The 21,871-nt window shown below is 42.6% G+C and overlaps 1 protein-coding gene across 8 annotated transcripts in view; it reads right to left on the reverse strand.

The window, feature by feature from the left end:
• Positions 1 to 21,871, reverse strand: part of foxp2 (forkhead box P2) — a 121,719-nt gene that overhangs the window by 79,950 nt on the left and 19,898 nt on the right. For 3 of the 8 annotated variants that reach the window (XM_024136200.2, XM_024136199.1, XM_024136195.2), the window contains exon 1: positions 6,439 to 6,810. The exons of 4 other annotated variants lie outside the window; for them this stretch is intronic. The gene's annotated coding sequence lies outside the window, so the exon portion shown is untranslated. Of the gene's footprint in view, positions 1 to 6,438; positions 6,811 to 21,871 lie in introns of those variants that run through there. One more of the 8 variants, XM_024136197.1, reaches the window with a different exon arrangement.

Consider the following 21,871-nt stretch of genomic DNA (forward strand, 5'->3'; position numbering starts at 1 on the left):
CACACACACACACACACACACACACACACACACACACACACCTTTCTCTAACAGCACCTAATGTTTCCTCATTAACTAACATGTCTCCCTCTTCATCATGTACCAAGCACACAACACTGGCCATCTATCTAGATGTACTGTATTATACTGTCCCCTATTTGACACATAAAGGTCTCCATCTGCCCCAAAAGTGAACTGAGGTGGCAGGGTGTCACATATGCTGCATGTTCAGCTATATAGTGCATGTTCCCTATATAGTGCACTGCTTCGTAGTGCACTATAGGGGAAAGGGTGTAATTTGAGATTTGCCCAGGATTCAAATAGCCTGAGTGTTCAGGATTCCACTCTGCAGTGTCTTTCTGCAGTCAGGAACCCTGATCCATTCTCATTGTGCCTGCATGATACTGTATATGAAACAGCACTCCAGTCTGAAGAAGCCTGATGACTATTTCAGAAACCAAAYGTGACCACTAACTCCRTGATCCAAGAAGTCTATTCATTATCAGTTCACAGTTCAGGTAGTTGGAATTCTTACATTCACTGGAAAAAATAATACAAAAATTACATTTCACCGTCTGTTGGCTCCTTCAGTTCAGACCAAGTCAAGATATGGATACCACTTAAAATAATCACAAATTCTGTGCTCCAGTGAAATTAATTAATCATTGCCATAAGTTACAACGCATTCAAAATAAAGAAGTGCCGGGCCCTGGCTATGCTCAAATATTTAACACTTAAGATTGCTTAATAAATCAAAATGCCAGATATCACCCACTTAAAGCACTGGCTTTGAGCTGGTACTTACAACACGATAACGCCAACCCTGAGTTGAAATACCAATCTAAAAAAAGAAATAAAACAAGTTTTATTTCATTTGAACGTTACCACTCAGCTCGTTGCTTACATCAACCCTAAAATTATGACCGAGATGATTGTTTGTACTTGAGGTGTAATTCGCAAGCGAAGCTCTCGCTCCTCGCAGCCCAAGGAAGTCACCGTGGTTTATTGCTACCTCTCCYGGAGCCCTAAGCAGTGAGACACGATCAGGGAGAGAACAGCCACTGSTRAAGTTCTGTTCAACACAGCTACACTATTGGAGATTAAGTATAGCCAAGCCAGAGCAGACCTAGCCGCTTTCCGAAAACAAACGCTTCCTTTTTGGCACTGAAGGGACACCATAAAGAGCATTAATGACTATTTCTAAAAACCTGTGGATAATGGTAAGGGTTTCTCTTTCAGATAAAGGGATTTCAAAGTGACTCAGCAACGAACGAGAGATGAGATGCTTTGGGGGAATCATATTTACAAAACAGGTTGGAAAAAAATGAAAAAGGATGAATGAGATAATAGACCTCTTCTTTTTTGGATTAACATTATTCTCTGAAACGGTATCACACGTCATTATCGGCGCACAATAGACCATGTTCAGAGAACCTAAGTCATATTCAATTCATCATTTAGCTGACAAGAAATAAGTCGTTCCCAGTCATTCTGTGGAGAGATTGCTTCAGATTAATTCTGTTGCTTTTACATAAGAGCAGAGACAGGAAAGAAGGGAGAGTACGCAAGGATGTTATGTAAGGTGTTCTGGGAAGCGCTGTGTGTGTGTGTGTGTTGTTGTGTGTGTGTGTGTGTGTTGTGTGTGTGTGTGTGTGTGTGTGTGTGTGGTGTGTGTGTGGTGTGTGTGTTGTTTGGCTGGTTTGTGTGTGTGCGTGTGCGTGGTGTGTTGAATGATGTGCGTGTATTCTGCCACCGTAACCACGGAATGCCTACTTGTACTAATGTCCTAAAGTACATTTAAATAATTCATATTACACAGTGTCTTACTCTACAGTTTCATTCTCCATTAAGACAGTGTGCTTAAATATACAAAACAATGGCTAACGATTCCAGTTAATTATCCAAATGGTTACAAATAACCTTAAATATGAAAACACTCTATTAAATCAATGATAATTTTAAAAAAGTTTAAAAAAAAAAAGTTAATAAATATTCAACTTGGTCTTTAATTATATCTGAGTTTAAAATCCATGACATTCTTTAGGTTTCCGGAGGTCAATGGARATTTACACCTGTCTGTGTATGGAGAGTGTCTTCTCTCTCTTTCTGCCTCTGGGTCTGTAATACACAGTAGCAGAGCATTGATGGGAGGAGGAGAATCTAAGTCCTTATGTGTGGTTAGTGCGTACGTTCTCCTCTTAAGCTCTTCCCATATCATTTACATTTTACCCATCAAGCACCTCCTTCTGCGAGGAGGAGGAGGAGGAGGTGGCACCAAAGTGGGCGACCACAAGCACAGTGACGAAAGCTCATCAAGCTAGGCCCTCGTTTGCATTTTGGGAAATTCCCATTAATTAACTTGGCCCACCTAATAACGAGTAATTGACCTATAAAAGAGAAGGCCCCATTGTCTGCTCCAATCATATCTACAGAGAGGAAGCAGCAGCGTTGTGAAGCAGGGAAGAAAGAACTTTCTTCGGTGGCTGGAAACCTGTACGTCCATCTATCTACCAGGGACTATTTACCCAACTCTTCCGACGCATATTTCATCTCTCATTGCATTGTTCTGATGTGATTATCTGTTGTGACATGGTCTACTTTTGTTGCTGGGGCCCGAGATAAAACAAGCTGTGAGATGGACTTCCTGACTGATGCAAGCAACAGAGAGGTGCCTACGGCTTCTTCTGAGGGAAGGTGAGGGGGGAACAGAGGAGCTAATGACGGTAAAGCGGACAGAGGGACAGCGGGCAGAGCTGCAGCGAGGAGAGAGGGATCCAGCCAGAGTGATACAGAGACATAGCTCATTGTGACGTTTCCAGTTATTTCTGGCTGATTAGGGTCATTATGTCCCCGGCCTGATTTATGTTGTCATTCCCCCTCACCAGTCCTGCATCGATAGATCTTAATGAATTGGTAAATAAGGGTGAAGATTACACTTGACAAGACCMCAACATTTCTCATTCATACCGAGACAAGATTTATGTAACCAATTAGGTCCATAACAGGGGAGATTGGTCAGGAGAAAAATCATMTTTTCAGAAGAAAATGACCAGTCTAACCCTGGACAAAACAGATAAAAGGGAGTCTTTAACAGTGGCTTAGTCACACACCAAGCAGCCAGCTGGAGGTTTCCAAACGGAGATCACTCCTGCCCCTCTCAGGATTTTAGGAATTGATTTAAAAATACTACCAGCTATAGCTACCCGCCCCACTACAGTACCAGCTACAGCTACTTTCCATTTGAAACACAGCCAGCCAATCACTATAGCTCCACCTGCATAATGTCTAAACCATAGATTATGGAATCAACAGATACAAAATTAAGCTCTCGCCCAACAAACGATCCACTTTGATGTGCAAATGTAAAATTCAAGGAGGTACTTCCCCCCCCCCCCCAAAAAAGAAAAAAAAAACACAAATCAATCGTTTCTACCGAGACTTCACTTAATGTTTGATACGTCCATTGATGAATAATTAGCATTTTTTTCAATTATTTAATTTCCACGTCCTACAATTCTAGGAATCAGCTGGCACCCTCTTTTGTCATTAGTAAAAAAACGGATAAAAGCGCTGATCATCAATAGCCAACGACAGCCCGGGACGACCCAAAGGGCAGGAGTGAACAGAGGTGGAAAATTACAGCAAAGTGATACGGGAGCCTCCTCGTTTCAGCTCTCCCCTTCAAGCACATGCAAATGAGCGTGGTGCTGCTTAACTGCATCATTTATGTGGATAATAGCGGCATCATCATTACGGGACTCAAATTAAATTACATCACAATTAGCATAACAAAGTGATTGGTTAAACTTTCAAAACAAATACCCAGTTCTGCTAATGAACAGTGTTAATTGGCCACGGTGCATTCTAAATAAAACATGTAGGTAAACATGTGTTTTACTTAAACAATTTTAAAATTCATTGTTTCTGAGAGACACAAAGAGAGAGAGAGAGAGATAGAGAAAGAAAGAAGAAGGAGACAGGAAAAAAGCTCCAAAACAGAATATCGCCAGGGGGATTTGTAAGCTGAAATATAAAATGTGTAACATTTAATTTTATTGCACTAAATAACCTATTATATTCAGGACTCTGGAGAACAATGTAAATTATCTGCCTTCAAAATGGAGTTGGGCCAATTCTCCACGTGAACTAATCACATAGCTCATTATGCATCTGGGTATTAAATTATGAAGAGGAAGCCTATCCGCATTCCAGCACAAAGACCTATGAAATGTTAATAATATGCTCACAACAGCCCAATACCATGCTTTACTCCATGTCATGAATATTTAAGTAAACAAATTATTCACCCGCCTTTGATAAAGATAATTAGTATTTCGCCCGCTTATAATTTTTGTGACCCTCCCTCTCCCTCCTTTCTTAAGGGCTTTGCTCTATATGGATATGCTGTTCTGAGATATGCCCTATAAAGTTTGGGATCCTTACTTACAATTTTTAACTAAATAACTCAAAATAAAAGACTCACCCTAGTAAAACAAATATCYGCAACTCATTTATATYTGATCTTTATTCGCTTATAAAGAATCACGGTGGCGGGTAACCCCTTTTTATTTCATCACCACCAGTAAAATCTCATCCGGGAAAAAAACATTACTTTCACCTCTTGATTTTTATGATCAATAATTTGCACATTAGTAACACAGTAAACTCCACATCAACACAACATCCTAAACAGCAGTCTAAAGTGCACACATCAAATAAAGAAGCCGACACAAAACTAAGACGGCTAAGAGCTCAGAAAAAGCAGCATGTTCACATCCACAGACAAACGCTAATCACCAGCCCAACCATTCATTCATCAAGAGCAATTAACCACCAGCACGTGAACGCACAGCCCACAGACACACACAGCACACAATCCAAGCCAAAGTACAGCAGCTAGCCAAATACTGGATGAGTAGCCCGCCTGCCTGCCGATAAAACATAGCCAGTAATACAGCGAGAGGTGAGCGGCACAGAGAGCAGAGAGAGAGAGAGGTGCGTGGAGAGCAGGATGAGAAAGGATGGATGAAGTTGGAGCTGCTTGGCTTTATTACCTGAAGGTGAGGAGTAGTGTCAAGARACAGTGTCTGGTGGCCAGAGAAGGAAAGCAGTTGGTGTTGTTTGCAGTGGTGAGGAGCAGACTGGGGTGTCACAGGGGGAGAGGGGCTTCTATCTTTTCTCACCACTCCAACTGTGTTTATAGAGGCTCGCATCATAAACAAGACAACGCCGCCACTGCTCTTCCCGGCCTCTCTCGAAGCCCTGTTCATGCATACTTAAATCACCCCGTCGCCCATTAAAAAACRGCCTTCCTGACAATTATTCTATCATTTCCAGTTGTCACCGGGCAATTACCAACAGGCAGCCCCTCTCGGACAGGCCCAATGGGATCAGAAAGAGAGAGAGAGAGGGAGGGAGAGAGGGGGGCTGCTGCCTGCCTTCTCAGGCAGAGAGAGGGAGTCAAAAAAAGTGCCCAAAATGGAAATTTATAGCCTAGACACAGCGCCTTCTCTCTCCTGACACGCAGGAAATAATTAGACCATCATACACCCGGCCTGCCGACCGCTGATGAAATATATCACAATTACTTGAAAAGACTACTTATCATTTCATTCTCCTTTTTTATTGCCTTTGAAAGACATTACAATTATTACGACTCGGTGTCTGATCTGAGAGTGACCTTCAAAAACTATTTTTTGGTGGGTTTTTTTAACCGCTGCTTTTGGCTAGTGAGTGAGAGGGTAAGTGAGTGAGTGAGTGCAGCGTATGTGTGTGTGTTTGTGTGTGTGTGGGGGGGGACCTTTACACGCGTACATGTAGAGTGTCTGACTCCTCACAGGATGCGAGCCGGGTCTCCCCTCGGGCCTCGTCTGCACGCTTGCCAGGCAACTCTCTCTCACACCGCTCTCTCTCAACGCACATCTGCTACTTGCAGGAGCTCTCATTCTCTCTCTCTCACACACACACACGCACACACACACACACACGAGCGAGCTACCTCAGCTCTCGCCGGGACACAGCATGCATCCCTACCTGGCGGCACGTCGAGGGGGACTAACTAACCGGCTGAGGGAGAACCGCAGCTGAAAGGGAGCGTTTCCGGACACCCTGGGAGAGAGGTATGTGTGCCTGGCTATATTCTAGCACAGCTCAGTGCCTTTCTCAGCGTCTCCGTCTCTGTGTCGATGTCGAAACAGGCAGAATAGGATTAGTGGGAGAGCGAGTGGAGCAGCCTGTAGCCTCGGCGCTGTGCGCTGTGCTCCGAGAGAGAGAGTAGTAGAGCTCTTAAAAACAATTAGACACGTCGCTCTATCTATTACTGGATAACTGCCCTCAGACCACACCACACAGAACTACGAATGCACACAGATATGTTCACAAACACAAATCATCGATACAAACTGCTAATAACGTAAGCAGAGAGAGAAAGTAGCCTACCTTTTAAACAATGACAAGAGAGAGCTCCACTCCCCCGGGTAAGAGGCATTTGAAGGTATTCTTAGAAGCCTCGGAGCGTTAACAACGGCGCATCAAGGGGGGAAAAATGCCACTGGTAGAAAACAGCTTCAGGGAGAGGGGGAACGAGAGAAAAAAAGGAGGAAAGAAAAAATTGTAAAAAACTAGCTGACGCTAACTGTCAAAGACATCATCAAAAAGGTATTTCCAGCAGTATTGACACTACTGTGAGAGAGCACCTCTGCCTGCTCACGTCCAAGACCCATTGCACTTCAACATCTGGTAATTAAAACAAGTCAAGCATCCCCTCTGATTGTTTTGGCACCCGAGGACCAATCGTACACAAAAATCAGCGGTTTGATTGCAAGGGTAGGGGGAAGTAGGGGGTGGTAGGAGTTGGCAGGGGGGTGGGAGGGGGTAAGTGTGCGGGGGGGGGGGGTCGTTTTTTTTTCTCCTTTCTGCATAGCAAGCGTGAGGAGTGACAAAGGTTCAGGAGCGGACCAGGCGTGATCTACAAACAGTGAGTGCTTTTCTCACTTCCTTTCTCAGGAAGACACCAGTCACAGAAGAGCGTCGGCCTCTTCTGCCATGCAGCTCTCACGACTCTGATAAATATATCTCTGTCTTCCCTTTTTAGGGCAAGTATGCAACAATGTGCTGTAAGCCTGGCGAAACTCAAAAAGACCTCTTTACAGAGGAAGTATTCGAGCGGAGGGGAGATGGGGGGGGGGGAGAACAGCAGAGAAGCTTTTCACAGCTTTTCCTCCATCCGCATCAGACAAACCTTTGCAACCACTTCACAAAAGACACATTTGTCTTTACAGATGCCCATTATGCCTCAAGTATTTTGCACAGTGCATTTCATCATTTAACAATGGTTAATTGGAGCCAAAGAACAACCGTCCCCTCTGTCTGCCAGCTACAGCGTCGCCAGTCTGACTGTGATGTATTGACATATTTGCTGTACTGTGAACAACACATGCCGGCAGAAACGAGACGGAACATTTTGAGCTAATGCTGTTTGTCAATTTTCACTTTTTTTTGTCTCTCTCTCTCTCTCTCTCTCTCTCCCTCTCCTTTCTCTCTCTCTCCGCTCTCTCTCCTGCATGCCACAGATGTTTTCCTTAGCTGCTCCAGCAGACAGGAATCTACTAGCAGGGAAGAAAGCCTCGGTCTCCCCCAGGAGAACAGTACAAAGCCCAGTCTGCACACAGCAGATGCAAAAGCAAGTCCATCTGCTACCAGCTCACAACGCCACATGGACTTGTGAGATTCAATCCTAGGCTTCGTCTGGCTGGCTGTGTTTGTGTAGACACCACTGAAACAAGAGGAGGAGAGGCTGATGTGGAGGAAAGGGTTGATACAACTCACACAGGCTCCGCCAGACCAGAAACACACGTGTCCCCACAAGTGTGTGTGCTAGTGTGTGTGTGTGTGCGCGCGCACAGGCGTAAGTGCATGTGTGTTGAAGTCTGCTGGATGAATGTGTACTCATAAAATTCAACAAACTATTCTTACAGCATAAACAAAGATAAACAGACACAAATTCACTGACAGTGAGAGTATGCGGAGCAAGGACTTTCATGTTCAGTGAGATGCACCCAAGGCAGGCATGACAGATGTATTTAGTAAAAGATCTAGCCTCTAACTCRGGGTATAAGACCACTTGAACTCACAGCTCGGAGCGGTGTGTTTGCATGAGTTCACAGGCTCTGAATAGCACATTATATACCAACCAGCAGATTTTAGCTGTCTGGATATCCTTATTAAAAAAGCAACAGCGGCCAAAAAKATTTAGCATTTCCATTTGCCTTCACTGTCTGAAGCAGCGTGGTAAACACTAAACAAGATCAAGGGGGAGTTGTGCCTGAGAAACAGCTAGCTATACAAGGTCTAAATTGCTTTAAGCACAAACATTAGGCCGAGCAATTACACCCATTTTACTTTCAACACGTTGAGCTATGTGGCTATAATGCTCCTTCAACACYCCATAAACCACTTGGAAGATAAACCCAAGAGAGTCCTCTGGGCCTTGGAAAGCCACCCAGCCACCCTCCTTGACATTGTCAGCCAGAGAACAACAAGACATTGTGCATCACTAACACTTCACTGTATGTTTTCTGCCTGTATTTTCWTCCAGGCCTTCACACCACCAAGGTCAACAAACAACGCCACCATCGTCTCTTCACCGTGGCAGAAGAAGAGACATGGGTAGCAGGGGGGTAGAGAGGAGGGTAGTGCYGGGGTGGGGGATGSTAATAACTACGGCAGTTGCAGTGGTGGTGTAGGTTTCTATCTCTGAGCGATGGCATCATTTCCATAGCAACCCTCKAACTATTAATTTCCAATTAAAGCAGACACAAAGCGCGTTGCCCGGGGCCATCAGACAGTGTCAAGAGCCTCATCTCTACATGCCACACTTCCACACTGGAGAMTGAGACCATGGCTKCCRCCACCACCATCACCACTAGCGTCATTGGGCTAGTCAGTCTCACAGGCAGCAGCTTGGGCTCAGGGCTGACACAGAGATACCCAGAGCCTCTTTCACCTTACCCACCATTAGAATGATTTATTATGGCCAAAACACTTCAACGCTGAAACAAATGGGAATTAAGAGGAAGGGGAAAACACTGGTGTGGAACTGCCACTTAGAGGTGCTGCGTTTGAAAAATGCATTAAAAAGGAGCCCGGCAATAGAATGAGTCTGGAGTAGAGAGAGAGAGAGAGAGAGAGAGAGGGAAAGATAGAGAGACCCTATGGCAGGGTTCCCCAACTGGTGGCCCACAGGCCGAATGTGGCCTGCGGGTGGTTTATTTGGCCCCCCAAGTATTCTGAGTAAAAATTTAAAAAAATGTTGTTGTTGTTAGAATTTTCATTGCTGGACATAAAAGACTGTAAAAACACCATGAACCATGAACAGCTCCAAGTGATTTTAATTTTGGAAATCTGTTCCCAAGTATTCCCACGCATAATAGAGAGACACGTGATCATATACAAACGTAAGCAAGGTTTGAAATGATTATGTTTTAGTCAAATATTATATCTGTTTGGGCTTCTTGCAGTCTACAAATGATTTGTAATTATGTTCCTGCTACCCGACCAGCCACTGAAGAAGAAATCAGCCTGTGGCTGAATCTAGTTTATGATCCCTGCCCTATGGCTTGTGTGTGCAGTGACTGGGAGAGTGTGTATTTGTTTCAGCCCTTTGCCCAAATGCCATGATGTTCACTTTGCATGGAGGGTTATCCACTTGAATTCACTCCTCCTCTCTCCTCCCATTTAAACTAGACCAGACCAGAGCTACAATATGCWGTGAACAGCTGAATATACTCTACCTCTCAACACCAAACACACTGCACTGTTACTGGCAGTTGGACTACATACAGACAGACACCTGCAGTATTTCAACAGAATGAACATTCCTATTAGTATATTTAAAAACAGACMACCTTCATGTTGTTTAGGTTTTGGGGCTCCCGAGCGGCACAGCGGTCCAAGGCACAGCATCTCAAGGCTAGAGGCGTCACTACAGACCTTGGTTCGATTCCAGGCTGTATAACAACCGGCCATGATTGGGAGTCCCATAGGGCAGCGCACAATTGGCCCAGTGGCGTCYGGTTTAGAGTTTGGCCGAGGTAGGCCGTCATTGTCAATAAGAATTTGTTCTTAACTGTCTTGCCTAGTTAAATAAAGGTTAAATAAAATWAAAAATAAATGTCACAATGATATGTTTCCAAAAGCAAAACTGAGTAACACAGTTATAGTTTATGAACACACAAACACACTAACAAGACATAATGATCTTAAGCCTTTTCATTTTTCTCCCCACAACAAGTTCAGTGTGGCCATAATGGACCATTAGAGCTCAGTAATTATATTAGAGGCTGAACATTTGAATATACTGTACTTAAGCAACTGGAGTATCCATGGCAACTTCCCCGTGCCTTGCTTAGAACGATCCCTAATGAAATCCATATTAAGTAGCCGATAATGATAGTGTCCAAACACATTTGCATAGATATTTCAGATGAAGGGAGAAGTGGGAGAAAGGGAGAGACAGAGAGCTGCTGCCACAGTCACAACGGCAAGAATATGTTTTTAATCAGTCATTCATCTACAAAAAGAAGCAGGAGCCAGCAACGACTGAGCCAAGYAGCTGTATTGAGAAAAAAGTTAAATTCAGATTCACAGCGACTGAGAGTATTAATCAAGATTTACAGTATGCCACTTCCATCCAGTAGTTAAAAAKGAGCTGCTAAGTGAACAGTTTAAACTGGTGGTCACTGGGCAGCTCACAAACCCTAAACCCTCTAGGCTGGCTGCTTGCCTTTCTTTAGGCTCCCTCCCTCCCTACACAGGAGTCTCTCATTTGACTTCCATTTGCGACTTTGGCCCGGTGCCCAACAGGACATCCCAGAGTGAGTGTTTGCTTGACTCAATATCAACAGGCCGAATAAGCAGCTTGAGGTGGAACTGCCCAGGCTTCAGTTCCTATTGAAAATAAACCCGGCTGCACATTCATAAGGACAGAAATATCAACATGCGCCACGAGGAGCCACGTATAGCACTCGCTCAGCGCCGTTCCACTGGCTTCAGCTCTCTCCTCTCGCTGCTTAATGATACCTGCCTGCCTAGCTGCACCCCTTCCCTTCTCTTCCCTTCCACCAGCCCCCAGCTGCAGGCAGGGGAACTGAAGTATATACGTTACTGCTGCAGCAGAGAAAAAAATAAAAGAGATCAAAATGACAGAAGTCAGACAGTTCAAGCTGACCAGGCACTTCAAACAGAAAAACTGGGGGAGAATGCGACAGACACTCCAGGTTAAATTGGCTCTTCTGCGCTCCGCTCTCCTCTCTCCCTTTAAAATGTAGGTTTTCTTCAAAAGACGTATTTGAATTAGACGCGCTGATAAAATCAAAGGCTTGGCKTTGTGGGTAAATTTAAACAAGTAAGTGCACCTCACAGCAGTTTACCTATTATACAGCAGATTGGAGTCAGATGAAAGTCTAGTAGCATAGCATAGCAGACATCTTCCACTTTTTTCACCGTAGATATTATCATATTGTAAAGGCTGCAATATGATAATACAGAAAAATACATGGATATTGGGTTTTAATGTTCCTGGCCGGCAAGGTGTCATCAGATAGATGAAAGAGAACGGTTAAGGATTCATACAATAGCCGCTTCCACAGGTGTATTTCCTGTTAACGATAAATAGGAAAGCCATTTCTGACATTCATACACCGTGTGCTGAGGATCTCATGGATTCCCATAGTCTTCCCATAACCATAGCTACACTGGTAGAATAAGAGTTAAGACAAAGTCCAATGAAATTCAAAAGACCACAGCACCAGTATTTTAACACACCACAAACTGCTTCTACTGTCAATAACATCCTGGCTATACAATTTCAGGTACCAGGTGACATTGTAGATTCCATATAGTGGAGTTATGATAAGATAGTTTGAGAACATAGATACACTGAGTGTACAAAACATTAGGAACACCTGCTCTTTCCATGACACAGACCGACCAGGTGAATCCAGGTGAAACTATGATCCCATATTGATTTCACTTGTTAAATCCACTTCAATCAGTGTAGATGAAGGGGAGGAGACAGGTTAAATAAGTATTTTTAAGCCTTGAGACATGGATTGCATATGTGTGCCATTCAGAGGGTGAACGGGCAAGACTAAAGATTTAAGTGCCTTTGAACGTTGTATGGTAGTAGGTGCCAGGTGAGTGTGTCAAGAAGTGCAACGTTTCTGGGTTTTTCACACTCAACAGTTTCCCGTGTGTATCAAGAATGGTCCACCACCCAAAGGACATGCAGCCAACTTGAGACAACTTTGGGAAGCATTGGACTCAACATGGGCTAGCATCCTTGTGGAACACTTGACACCTTGTAGAGTCCATGCCCCTGACGAATTGAGGCTGTTCTGACGGCAAAACACAGTCCAACTCAAAATGAAGGTGTTCCTAATGTTTTGTACACTCAGTGTATAGACAGTAGATTAGATCAAAAGGCCAGTGCTATCAGCAGCCGTTTAGTGGTACATAGATCTGCCCTGTCTGGTACTGAAGCTCCTCCTGAACACTTACCTCACTGTCTGAGTTACCACTGACACACAGATGACATCCATTCATGACAGTAAYACCATTCAACCAGACACCAATTACATAAAAGAAAACTGAAATAAATCCAGGAAAAATGGCATCACGCCAAAGAATAATAAACTCATTATATTGAAATTTCAAACTTAACCGTTCTCCACACCGCCGCTAATTTAAACGTAATTTTTACTAGCCACTAATTCGGGATAGGAATTACATCTGGAGGTAATTCTCACCATGGAGCGGAGCCCAGTGGAGGCTACCCAAATAAAAAAGGGGAACTATTCAGGAGAGTGGGAGTTCTGGGCTCTGAAACTGCACTTCTTGCAAAAAAATGTTTTCATCGTGCTGTCATCAGTCTAGGCTTAAAGAAGACCTAGGTGTTGCAGGCAGAGAATGATGCTTTCTGGAGATGAAGGGAAGGAGGGAATGARAGGGAGGTACAGAGAGAGCAAGAGTCAGGTAGGGTTGGACAGTATACCACCGGTATTGACGCAGGGACCGGTTTGGGTTTTTACTTTACCTTCTATACCGGTATTTGAATGTTTGGTTTGTTAAATGTGATACGCCTTGTGTAATGTCAATTGTTGTAGTTTACTTCGCTACTTGAGTCATCTCTCTCCGCGCCACCTTCCATTACAGACCTAGCMACGCCCCCTGTCAATCAAGGAGAGCATTTGTTGTTCCTCGACCACAAGACATTCAGTCTGCATGGTCAATGCAGCACATTCAACAATGTTAATGACAACAACAATGCTGTTTTCCACTTTGCTTCTTAATATAAATCCACTAGCGTTCTATAATGACACTATTCGTTTGTGTTTCTTACATCAGCTAGTTTGTCTTTTTTTAGCAAGTTGCCCTAAATCTATGGAGACGCTAATTGTTAGCCGCTAACGCTAATAGCTAGCTAATAAATGTACTGAGTAAGACCAAACGTAGCTAGCTAATACAGCCTGATAATACCAGTGATGGTGTGGACCTAAACCAGCATGTTGTTTGTGCAACAGTATCTTCTAAATCAAAGAGGAATATGCAAAAGAAGAATATGTTAGCTACATGAAGTAGCTAAGAGAAAACATGCAATGTAGCCAAAGCTTATAGGGTCCCCTAGGAAACACTTATCAACACTTTTTGTTCCTACCGCCAAAATAACTCCTCCCTGGCATTTTAATTCGTTGTCATCTCAAACAACACTGTATTCAAAGTGCCCACTATTATATTCTAACTATAGAATTAGAATAGTCATTCTATTACCATGAATCCAACAGTTTTGCTCTAATTGGCAAGTCAAATCGCAATTGCATTATTTGGTTAAAAATACGTCCYAGATGATTTGCCCATATCGTGCAGCCCTACGTGGCAGTGTGGAAATTCYCTCAATTGAGCAGTGGTTTAAAGTACTTAAGTAAAAATACTTTCAAGTACTACTTAAGTCGTTTTTTTTGGTATCTGTACTTTACTTTAGTGCTTTTATTTTTGACTACTTTTACTTAACTACATTCCTAAAGAAAATGCTGTACTTTTTACTCCATRCATTTTCCCTGACACCTAAAAGTACTCGTTACATGTTGAACGCTTAGCAGGACAGGAAAATGGTCCAAGTCACGCACTTGTCAAGAGAACATCCCTGGTCATCGGAGGACTCACTAAACAGAAATGCTTTGTTTGTAAATTATGTCTGAGTGTTGGGGTGTGCCCCTGGCTATCCATAAATAAATAAAACAAGAAAATGGTGCCATCTGGTTTGCTTAATATAAGGAATTTAAAATTATTTATACTTTTACTTTTGATACTTAAGTATATATAAAACCAAATACTTTTACTCAAGTGGAATTTTACTGGGTGAYTTTCACTTTTACTTCAGTAATTTTCTATTAACKTATCTTTACTAGAACTCAAGTATGACAATTGGGTACTTTTTCCACCACTGCAATTGAGTGCAGGAAATGCAGAAATKATAAAAGTGCTGATATTTGTTTTGGTTGAAGTTGAATTGAACAGCATAAAACAATCAGAATGGAGATGTGTTGCCACCCTAGGATCACTCACTACTCATAAAGCAAACATAGAACTTTTATTATTCAAAAACTAAAATTACAGTCAAATACCGTCATACCGTCCAATAAAAAAAATAAAAAAACATGATATAATATTTTGGCCATATCACCCAGCCCTAGGGAAAGGGAGAGAGCTACTCCAGCTGGACATCTGTGGAGGCCCATGGCATGGGGGGGTTTGTGTAAAAGGCCAGCGGGTCAGAGTGGACCTGCAAGCTGGTGGGATGCCAGCTCTGTTGAGTCTTGGTTCATAATAAGCTCTTCACTCAAGCTGGGGGAAAACACACACCTGAGGTTCTGGAACTGAGATGCTGGGCCAGCTCTCTCTATTTTACCGCACCTGATGTTCAACTTCTGGTCAACCGTCTCAAAGAATTTACTCAATGATGGTACAGTAGTTGCTTGTCTGGAAACTTTTGTGTAATGTAACATTTTTTATCAGGTAGACTGCTAAAACTCTGCATTCACAAGGGAGGAAGTGAGGGAGGGAAAGAGGCAGGAGATAGGGATTAAATTGTGAGTGTGGCAAAACACACCAATCAAGCTTCTTTCTCTGTCAGAAAAGGGGGAGGGATTAAAAGTTTGGTTTCCAACAATCCAATAGAGTGAAAAGTCGCTCTGTAAAGGGGACACTTACATTCAATACAGAACCGTGCAGTTCCGCAATATACGCCACAACCACCCCCTCCACCTCCTCTCCAACAGAAAATGTTTTTCCAAATGAAAATAAACTGAGGCCGGCTGGTTTGAGGCAGTTAAACTCAGGAATATGAGATCAAATAAAGGCTCCCGTGGAGGCTGAAAGGAGAAATGAAATCACTTCTGAGAGGGAGATGTACCTCGTAATAAAATTACTTCTTTATATCTTTCTAAACGGCACATTTTCCTCAGGAGTGGTTAAGGCTGTCCTCGGTCAAAGACAGCATGCAAGTAGCAATTTTTACTTCTGGTAGATGATTCTGTGACACACTTCTCGGGACTCAGTGTGATGCTCTGCAATTTGCCTCGGAAAACTAAAAAAGTCTTTCAGCAACAAGTTTTTGGCTGAACTTTGGTGGAGTTTAGAAGTCACTTTGATGGTTTTCCGGAACATGTCAATGTCAATGAAAACTCCAATGTTCCATCCAATTGAAAATACAGGGAATGGCAATAAGCTTCACATTGCTTTTCAATGAATACCTGTCCGTTCCAGTGCACTCTTGTATGGTGGGCTTAAGTATGTAGTAGATTGCCAACCGTCCATGGGCATATACCACAAACAAATACAGACTCATCTTGCAGAGTAGGACAGTGAATAAAGAATAACATCACTTTGAAAATAGTTACCTACTGCAATTATTCCACGGCCATTCCATTTGGCATTGGGAAAATTGACTGAACACAGAGTGGCCGAGCTTGCGTAACTACCTACGGTAAACAACATGTAATTGATTTTGACGGTTTTTAAAAAAGGTACAGAAACAATAACTTTCAAACCACATTTTAGCCATAGCCAGGCAGCCAATGTATGACAGKACATTTGCAATCTAGAGGAATACATTATAGTTTATTATAAAGCGCCTAATAAAGTTGAAATAAAAATGCTTTAGCTGGAGAAATGAGCCACTTACCAGGTTTCTTCCTCACTACGTTAAAAGCTGTCCACATTCAGGGCTCTGAGTAGAGGGAAAAGCAGATGTGATGGTACTAAAAGCAGGACTAGAGGCACAATTTATCAAAACAGAAATTGATGGTGGGCTTGAGAGTGGCGTACACGTTGTAATATGGCTGATTCAAAATGACAAGGAGAAAAGTAATATTTTCAGTGATCCCATTTGAGTGGCTAAACTCAAGAAGTTTAAAAAAGTTGTCCTGTGCAGTGTAGGCTACAGTGGACATAACTCAGTGAACACCCTCATTTTGTAGAAATTGCCCACAAATGAAAGAAATGTAGTCAAATATTGACTCTTGGAGAGAACACGTTTTTTTCTTTTTAAATCACTTTTGATGTATTTTTAAATGGGGGTTGTAAAGGTTAATCTAAGAAAACACAACACTTTTAAACACAATTAAAGCAATTACCTAAAGTCATTCCCAAGTCCCTAACAGTTACAACAAATGTGTGATGTGTTCTGTGTTTCTCCGACAGGCTTGTTTTTCACCCTCTTGGCATACAATTAAATGGTTTACGACATGTTCATGATATTTTGCTGAGACAGAATTAATCTCTGCGTAATAGGGAACATCATTTTCTCCGACAATCCGGGAGTGTGTTTACAAACATTCAATTCGTGAGTTAGGTTACATGCATTTAGAGTGCATTCTCACTACAGATCCTTTCACATCAGATCAGCTTAAGCCATCTACTGGGAGGTTGTTGTGAAGTTATTATCTGGGTGGGTTTTAATTTACAACACAGACACCCAAATACACTGTATTTAGAGGGCGTACTAACTTGGGAGAACATTCAAACATCATTAAACTTTCTATCCTCTTTCCATTTTGCCCTGCCCCATCGAAGCCTGTTCCTATCTATTGAGAAAGACGGATGTCAGAGGGGCTGTTTCTGACAGCTTAAAAGTACCCATCAGCTGCTGCAGAGACGTTTCACAGCCCATCCCGCCATCCCATCCACCCTGCACCTCTTCAAACAAACAGCCGACTCGACTTCAAATACATAGCAGGACTATTAGGTAATCCCTTCTTTGTTCAGACCCACTGAGCCTTCCTGACTAACCAACCTCCCTCCCATCTTCTGGGTTGCCTCTCAAATGGCACCCTTTTCCCTTTATAGTGCACTACCTTTGACCAGAGCCAATACGGTCTCTGGTCAGAAGTAGTGCACTATAAAAAGGAGTAGGGTGCCATTTGGTACGGACCCTTCTTCGCTGTTCCAAACTCCTGCCCCTGTCTCAAACTGACAACGGAACACTTCACGCTGACACACACACATAGGAGGAGTGTTTGATGATGAATGATAGTAGGAATTATCTGGGAAAATATGCACATGGTATCTTATGGCATCGAGGTAAAGCATTTGTTGTGTCACGATGACGATGACAATTCTCTGGTTTAAAGAGAGGATGGAGGGGCGACACAAGGGCTCTTTGTTTGGACTGGACAAATCTGGGGTTTCCTTTTGGATATCCAATATCCTGCAAGGTACCCAACAGAGTTACAGTAGTCTAGTGTCTGGAAGTTTAGCTAGGAGAAGGGAGCACAAGGAGCAGAGTTTCACTAAGTGAGTCTGTGTATTGTTGAATGGCTTTTTAGAGCAATTGCTGAGTGGTTTGCGTGAGTCGCTCCAACAAAGCCTGGCAAATCAATCTGTGAAGAAATGCTACACAAGCCAGATGTGGCACTACTGCACAAAAAGAAACAAAACGACCCCCTTGTACAGGAAGACCCTATAGAGCCTAAAGTACTTAAAGTACACAAAATAATACGGTTCAATGCCAAAATGCTGACAGCCTATTTTCTGTTGAATACCTGCTTGTTATTTTAGGTGTCTTTTCTGAATGTACAATATACAATATGTCAAAGGACGTGTGAATGCAAACTTCTACCTTATTGACTTTACAAGATGCCAGGAAGAATGAAAGACACTTTTTATTTATTTACAATAGTTCTGTTTCTAAACACACACCACACAATTCTAAAGGCTTGCTTTAGGGAGCTGAAATTTTCACACCTTTCAAAGCCACAAAATGTGATGTTTTTGGGGTTTCTGCAGCTGCTGCTCTGCACTAATGCAAGACGGTGTCATATGAAAAATATTCCTCTCCCCCCAAACCACAGGCCTGGTCATTAATGAAATACAGGCCGTGCAGTGAGGTCATACAAAGTCTAGATTTCAGCAGCCACACTTAAAAACCGCTCAGAAAGAATAGAGAAACATGAACACAAATCAGATGTCCAAGCTCCAAGGACAGGGAAAAATAAATAAATATAAGAGAAAGCGCAGCACAGCCCCTGCCCTCCTCTCACATTTTCCTAGCACTTTGCAAACAACCGTCAACTGCTGCTCAGAAACAGCTCACAATGAGAGCAGACTAAACAATCAGATCCCAGCCAAGGAAAATGCTAAGCAACTCTGCACACAGGATGTCTCACCCTAATTGCCAACTATCAAATCTCACAATGGAATCTGTCCATTTGGCAAAAGCCTTATAGCAAAACCTGGTGAAATGTCGTTTTAAAAAGTGTCAACTTTTTACCGGGGAAAAAAGGGAGACGAACAGTTTTGAAAGGAATTCGTTTTTTTTTTTTTAAACATTTGGCTTCGTATGATTTATTTTTCAGGGGGTTTATAAGGCTTACAGGAAGCTATGCAGACTGTGTGAGTGTTACAAAGAAAGCATTATTAGACAAAGGGTGTTTGGGGTCTTGTAAACTAATGATTAAAATCCCAAGCAGTTAGATAAACACACTAAATGGGTCCCTGAAGACACTAAGACTCAGAGAGAAAGAGAGAAGAGAGAGAGAGAGTGGTAGAGAGAGAGAGGGAGGAGAAAGGGAGAGAGAGACGGGGGGGTGGGGGTTACTGGGGAGGAGAGACAGTGTAACTGGGATCAGGGGACAGACGGGTAGGAGGGAGACTGGAAGGAGGCACTGGGACTTGAAAAAGAGGGCTAACCGGACTGTCACTCCACGTGGCGCTCTGTTTTTCCCCGTTTCCCCCCCCCCCTTCAGTCAGAGTTGTGCTCTGAGATCCCCAAACTTCAAACAACCAAAATACCAGCACATTCATAAAACAGAACAGAACTACTGGGAATTAAAGAAGGCAGGGGGAAAAAAACACCCAAAAGGTAGCAGGCCTCAACAGCAGATGGTAAAATTAACATTTCAACAGTTCCTTCCTTTCATGTAGGTCTCGGCAGTGCTGCCGCTGTTTTTTTCTGGGAAAAAATGTAAGGGCTAGGTTTGGAAAGATGCAGGGGTGGAAAAAGCATCTGGAAAAGGGGGGGAAGAGGAATATTGGCTTATTGCTCCTGATGGTCCTCTTCTATGAAAAATTAAATAGGTCTGTTTTGCAGGTTTCCCTCTCCGGAGTGCTCTAAGCTGTGTTATGGAAACATCATCTCGGTAATTTATACGCGAAAGAACACCTGGCGATGAAAGAAAATACACTCAAACCCAATACGTTGACTCTTTCACCTCTCTTTAATCGCATTCATTCACGGGTTCCCAATGAGTGCCAATCATTGAGATGAAGACACATACACACAGTTTCATAGAGTTCAATTTTGATTTAGCGTAAATAAATATCTAGACGTATTTGTCAAAAGATGCCCTTGAGACGTTATCAGAAAGACACTTATATTACAGTGAAGCATCTCGAAATAAAATGAAGACGCATAACAGCCTGTCTCATTTTAGCCCATCCAACGGAACGGCTCTGTAGTGCCCATTAATTTGGACACAGTTATGGCTAAATTACATGTGTTCCACCTCTGTGACATTTTAAATGCAATTAAAAGCTGGTTATGAAAGTGTGCGGACTTCCTCGCGGTGAAGGGAAAGGGAATCACTCCCGTGATTAACATGCAAACGAGCTCACGCTGGCAGAGTAGATTGGGGTTTGAAAACCTCAATTACTTTTGTGTGATTATCTATTTACCAGTACACAGATTTCCATTTTTCATCTCCACCATGGGGAGACACCCCCCACCCCCCTGGCAATGATCCGGGCTCAATTATACTCCCACCCTTATTTATGATGCAGATATTACTGAAATACAAACCCTGGTTAATTTTCACTATGATATCACCTTTATACAGGGTATTCATACATATGGGGGAGCATTAGAAGACCAACACCTATGAATGCTATGCTTAACCATTTGGTTTGGTCCATATAATATCTTCTCTCCCCCCGCCCCAAACCACCACCCCATATTTAAACTCAGTTTGATTCATACAGGAAAACGAGGTGGCCTCACTTTATTTCAGACAGGATCAGGAGTAATGAAGAAAAAGGTCAATAGCTCTCTTCTTGAACACTGTCTCTTTCTCAGCCATTATGCTTTTGCATTTTAGACTTTTAAGTTAGAGAAAAGGACAAAGAATTAGAGGCTTTTAAAATGCGCGGAGGCCATTACTGAAACACTACTGACAGATAGTTACCAGTATATCAAGTGTAGTGGCGAAGGTAGGTAAGATGTGGATTTAAATGAACTGCTGCAGCCATAGAAACACTCTCAGCCATATTATGTACCGCCTGGTTGACGCAATTATCAACGGAACGCCTGGCAGCATCAGAGGAATCTAATTTAATTAATTTAAACGGGTGAATAACTACGAAATTCCCGTTGTAAGAGATTTATATTGAAAATGAAACATTACTAGAATTCAGGAATTGGCAATGCTTGGGAAATACTAAACAATAGGGAAGGCTATGCTCCACCTTTGAAGAGGTACGGACAGATAAGAGGTCCGCTAAGGAAACAATGTTAGGATCAACGTTAAAGATATATCATTAACACTTTTTAAGAACATCACATCCAAAATATCATCCAATAAATAAATAAATTGTTCATTTATACTCAATAAGGCACCTGAAATAAGACAAGTATTAGGCCAGAACTATACTGTATCGGCCACACTAATACTCAACTATCAGGTTTGAAGTATTATCATAACCTACTTTTGAACAAATTCAAGTATTGTTTTGTTTATGAGTGTTCATCCTTAACTTGTTTCCCTGAGCCATAGATAAAGATAGGGAACGCCACTCTGGCTCAGTAGTAGAAGAGGGATCCAGGCTTTTGGAGCGTGCGGAACATACATAAAACACCCCGTTGCTTGGGCCGGGGGCGCAGAGGAGGAAAAAGGAAACAGTGCCATCAAGTGAAATTTCTGAGGATTCCTCAAGTGCTAAGACAGACAGATCCCCCTTCTGATTAGGGCACTGACAGTAACAGTAAGATATACTTAAGCCTTCACTGTAGTGATCAGTGTTTGTGTTMACAACAATAATAGATAAGGTATTTACCACTGACTAACTTGCACATATTYACAGATATTCAAAGGTTTTTCAAATAGATATCTYCATAAATCCAACGAAAGATATAGCCAGTACAGTGTGTAGGCRATGGGTTGTTCAGTARACTGTGACGGTGTTAATACAGTCCAGTGGAAGTTGAAGGCGYAAGAGAACAAATGGAACAACTACCATTCAAATCCTGTTGCATTCCCCTCTGCTAGTGTAGAGCATAACTAGAGCAGGTAACAAAATGGCAGTAGGTCATGTGACTGAATGT

The sequence above is a fragment of the Salvelinus sp. IW2-2015 genome, unplaced genomic scaffold, assembly GCF_002910315.2.
Source record: "Salvelinus sp. IW2-2015 unplaced genomic scaffold, ASM291031v2 Un_scaffold803, whole genome shotgun sequence".
NCBI classification, from domain to species: domain Eukaryota; kingdom Metazoa; phylum Chordata; class Actinopteri; order Salmoniformes; family Salmonidae; genus Salvelinus; species Salvelinus sp. IW2-2015.